General features: G+C 33.0%; 1 protein-coding gene across 2 annotated transcripts in view; it reads right to left on the bottom strand.

Annotated features, from left to right (window-relative positions):
• Positions 1–2,573, bottom strand: part of LOC110025940 (probable serine/threonine-protein kinase DDB_G0280111) — a 22,523-nt gene extending 19,950 nt beyond the window's left edge. Inside the window, exon 1 of one of the 2 annotated variants that reach the window (XM_020726639.1) lies at positions 2,436–2,573. The gene's annotated coding sequence lies outside the window, so the exon portion shown is untranslated. Of the gene's footprint in view, positions 1–2,263 lie in introns of both variants that reach the window. The other variant, XM_020726638.1, reaches the window with a different exon arrangement.
• Between the last annotated feature and the right edge of the window lie 2,713 nt (positions 2,574–5,286).

Consider the following 5,286-nt stretch of genomic DNA (forward strand, 5'->3'; position numbering starts at 1 on the left):
TTTTTTTTAAATACCTTAAGCTGACATTTCATTCTTTTGTTATTTTCACAGTTATACCAACATGACCTCCAGAATATCAAGTACAGACAGAGGGATTTTGTGTTATTGTGGACTACCGTCTCCGTTGCTAACGTCACGTAAGGAGCATAGCTTTGGGAGGCAGTTCTATGGTTGTGTCAGGGGTGTTTCAGCTCGTTGTGGTTTCTTCCGGTGGGCTGATAGTCCCTCATATTACACTGACAGTAGTCATGCCAGCAGTCATGTGAATCCGATGTTTTCTCCGGCTGACAGTGCAGATGAGGACCGACGTAGCCAGAGTCTTAAGTTGAATATTTTAATATTTCTCCTTGTTGTTGTACTTGTATTTGCCCTTTTTTTAGTTCTCCTGGTACTCATTAATGTGTGAGAACTGTACGGTATCTTTTAGAACTGATATGTGATTATCGTATGTTTCTGCACCATGTTTTTTTCTATCAATAAGCTATTCTGAATAAGCTGCCCCAAACAGTTTAATCAGACAGGGGTAGGAAGGTCATTTAACTACTAATAAGCCAGTCTGAATAAGCTGCCCCAAACAACAAGCCAAATTATTCTGATAATCTGTAAATTATCAAATTATCAGAATAATCTGCTTATTAGCAGATTATAAATAATCCACAGCTGTGCCAAACAGAGCCTTAGTTTTATGCTTCTCTTTTATGGGCCAATAATATGTGCCATAAAGCATTGCAGGTCTCACCACCATCTTATAAAATTATCCTTTAAGTCTAAGTAGAACTTTTTTATCACACAATAGGCTCGATGCATTCCTCCACTTCAACAATCCAACTTCAATTCTACTAATAACATCCCCATATATAACACCGTCACTTTGAACAATAGACTCGATATATCTATAACGTTCACTACTTTTAATGATTTGATCACCCATTATTACAGATCTGCCAATAGATCTACTACTACTAAAATTACATTTCATTCTTTCAATTTTAGATTTACGCACACGAAAGCCTTTAGATTCTAAAGTAGACCTCCATAATTCAAGTTTTTCCTAAAATCTTTCTCTAGTCTTATCCACAAGAAGGATATCACCAACGAAAAACATGCAATAAAGTACATTCTTCTATAAACGTTTAGTAAGAGCATTTATAACTAAAGTAAAAAGATATGAGCTTAAAGCTGGTCCCCAATGTAATCCAACTGAAGTAGAAAAAATTAGTCAATCCTCTTTCTGTTTGAACACAATTAACAATTCTACTATACATAATCTTTAATGACTTGAATATAAGTTATATCAAAACTTTTCTTTTCTAGAACTATCCAAAGAATTTCTCTTGGAACCTTATCATAAGCTTTTTCAAAATCAATAAAAATCATATGTAGATCCTTACTCTCTTTGTACTTCTCCATCAAAGATCTCAATAAATGTATAGCTTCCATGGTAAACTTGCCCGGCATAAGTTCAAACTGATTATGATTAAGTTATTTAAAATAAAAACACATTTTCACGGATATGTTTTGATGTGATTTAAACACTGAAGTGGTATTTAAATAAATATAAAGGGCTAGGTGCTAGATATGTAAATACATAACGTATATCTCTCAATCCTTTACCATCAGAAAATCAAACAGCATAGAAGCCATGAATTTCAACATGTTTTTACTACCCTCATTCATATTAAATTTAAACTAACGATCTTAATGTTCCGATTTTAAAAACTTGTTTTTATTTAATTCTTTAGTCCTCTTTATCAACTTATTTAACCATAATATCCACCACTTCTATTTCACATCATGTGAATTGAGTACAAATCCTCTACCACTTCTTATCAGGAATTACATGATTATATGGAAGATTTCTAAAATACATAAAAGGTTCGTTTACATAGTTAGTCCGAGCTATCAAAAGACTTATTGGTATTTAAGCATATTGTTTCGATTGATACCACTTCGTTAAGAGTTTCTATCAAACAGGATATCATGGCGATTAAATGCTTGGAATGCAATGCCCATATAGAAATTTTACTTAGCGCTAAGAAAGTGATTGATGTATAAAAGCAGTATAAGATTGGATGTCAACAATGTTTCCCAGACAATATCTAAACATAGTCCTTCCACATCAATTGAAAATTCTATCGGTAAATACTCCGCATATAATGCTAAAATTTAAACAAGAACTTGCAGAATTGTCAAAACCCTTGAACCCCTCTACTAATTAATGAAAAACCGAAAAAAAAACGTGAATTATACGCAAGTTCTTTACCTATATTCTGAAAAAATGCGACCGTTTCTTGGCTTTATTGATTCGCGCAGACATGCAATAACTAAACAGCAATCGAACAAATCCTTGCAGAGAAAAAGAACGAAAAGCACCACGGATCCCTGCTTCTGAGAAAAAAGAAAGAAGGAATGTCGATGGAGAGAAAATTACTAGCCTGTAGATGAGGAGGCTGGTAAGGAATCTGGGCATGAATTCTCTGACGCAGGAGAATGAAAAGGACGAGCATTTCGTTTTGTGGAAACGGACAAGGGAGCGCTTCGGCGGATTAAAAAAATGCGAAAGGAAGCAGAGAGGATGGTGGCGTAGAGGAAAGTACTCCATGTGGAAAAAATATTTACTTAAGTCATAGGAACTCAGAAAGTGTGTGTACTCCAATTATTTATGGTATATCGGAGGATTATGTTGGTATTATTATGGTAAATATCCCCAATAACCTCACAAAATCACGCAAAAAACATGAGGTGAACTACGGAAGGTATTGATAGTTTATTTGGAGGTTATTGAGATGTTATTGAGGTTAATACATTCAATAACCTCTCAAAAACCTACAGTAACTGAGTTATTGGAAGGTTATTAGGGACAGTACGCACGCAAAACTAAGTGTGTATAACGTACCTAAATAACACTCCTTAGCAAGGTTTTTTCATTCATTGAATTGGGGTTTTCGGTCGGCCCAATATTACACTTATGGTCTGTTATTGGCCTCGAACAGTGAGTCTCGATAACGCCTGTGAGATGACCGGTAATGTTAAGTTTTTTCTTGAGTCGGGTTATGGTGAGAGACATATCAATGCCTCTGTTAGACTCAATTGGCCTTGGTTTTCGGTACATATGTCCTGGATTCGGTCAGCCTCTAATCCCGATTCAGGTGGGTTGCATTTAATTAGGGGGTTACCAAAATAATCGACCTGCAAAGCTATATTGATTCAGTTGAGTTTTGCCGACCCAATTATAATCTAAATGTACATACCAAAATCATGAGCTTACAAACTTCATAATCTATAAAATAAAGAGTATTATACAAGTAAACAAAGTCACACTGATCATCAAATGAGTTATTTTCAATGGAATAATTATACAGCAAACACCTTAAAATTGTAGCATTGTAATATTTATTTAATGACTTATACCCTAGAGTGCATAACCTCATGTAAAAAGTTTAATATCTCAAACTGTGTAAAAAAATTACTGATTTACTTGATTGTTCCCACATTGCTGATTATTACCACCCGTAATATTATTCCAGTTAAAGTTGGGATGGTTCTTCCAACCTGGGTTATAATACTTTGAATATGGGCTGTTCTGCTTGTTATTTATGACATTCAAAGTTTCTAACGATGCTTGAGAATCTCCCATTTATCCTAATGAATTCTCTTCAATCATGGAAATTGGTTGAGAGAAATTCATTCCATATATGTTTAACTTCCTTGAAATTGCAGCAACTTGATTTGCTAACATAGTAAATGCACCAGTTGCATGAATATTGACTACTTTCTTTGGATTTACCCTCTCACAAGGCCATTGAAAACTATTGGTAGTCATTTCTTCAATTAAATCATAAGTGTCATGAAATGATTTTGACATCAATGAACCACCAGCAGCGGCATCGATAATAGATCTAAGAGATCCAACTAATCCATTATAAAAAGTTTGAATTATTAACCAATCTGGTATAGCATGGTGTGGAAACTTTCTTAATAGTTCTTTAAATCGTTCTCATGCTTTATAAATAGATTCCCCTTCAAACTGATTAAAAGATGTAATACCATTTCTAAGTTTCACAGTTTTTTATGGTGAAAAATATTTAACAAGGAATTTTTGTACTAAATCACCCCAAGTTCTGATAGATCCAAGTGTTAAAAAATTCAACCACATCTTAGCTTTATCTCTCAGTGAGAAAGAAAATAACATAAGTCTTATGACATCATCTGATACACCATCATATTTAAATGTAGCACACAATTCTAAAAAAATGGCAAGATGTAAATTTGGATCTTCAGTTGGTGATCCCCCAAACTGATTATTTGATACCATTTGAATAATAGCAGGTTTAAGCTCAAATGAATTAGTCACTACAGTAGTTTTTTGAATACTACAATGAAGTTCATCTACAGTAAGGTCGACATAATCTCGTAAAGGTCTAAACTCTTGATGAATTTCAGCATTTTGATTGTTTTGGTCTGCCTTTTCTGTAATTTTTTTAGATTTTTAATAATTTTTTATTTTTCTGGTTTTTTTTAGCAGTTTCTCTCTAATTCAGAATCGTAGGGCACTAGTCCTTTAGAACCTGAACTATGCATTCACTAACATAAAATAAAATAAAATGAAATAAAACACAAAATAAAATACAATAATTGCTAAATTTTAAATAAGACATTCTAAAAATAGAAATTAGCTTTTAAATCAATTAATTTCCCCGGCAACGGCGCCAAAAACTTGATCCCCGATACTGCTTAGTCTCTTATTATATTATCACTTATATTTCTTTACTTTGCAACATAGTCAAAACTTGATCTTGAAGAAAATAAGAATTTTAACTCTTTAATTTATATGTTGGGATACTACGCAAGTATACATATCGTTATCAAGTAATATAGAACTTTTTGATTAAGACTTGAATACAGACCCACAAGGAAAATATGTAATATGCTCTATTGAACAACAAACTTCCATTTCAAAAAGACAATTCCTTAAACTAGAGATGTATTCACAGTAAATAAAATTCAAATCTTTTTGGTATTTTTGATATTTTGACAAAACAGTAACAATTTAAAAAGATAACTTGAGTTTATATAAAGAAAAGCACTAAATTTTAAATCTCTCTCATTATCATGAATCGGTAGTAAGCATAGGAATTATGTTTTGGTAGTATGCAAATTGTGTTGTGTTAAATAGGAGCAATTATATTATTTACCCTTACTAGAGATGCTATAAAGAATATTGACTAATTTAAAGTTTGAATAGTTCTGAAGACCGGCTAGGCAGGGAAGATACCAGCTCTCACT

The sequence above is a fragment of the Phalaenopsis equestris genome, unplaced genomic scaffold (assembly GCF_001263595.1).
Source record: "Phalaenopsis equestris unplaced genomic scaffold, ASM126359v1 Scaffold000343, whole genome shotgun sequence".
In the NCBI taxonomy this organism is placed as follows: domain Eukaryota; kingdom Viridiplantae; phylum Streptophyta; class Magnoliopsida; order Asparagales; family Orchidaceae; genus Phalaenopsis; species Phalaenopsis equestris.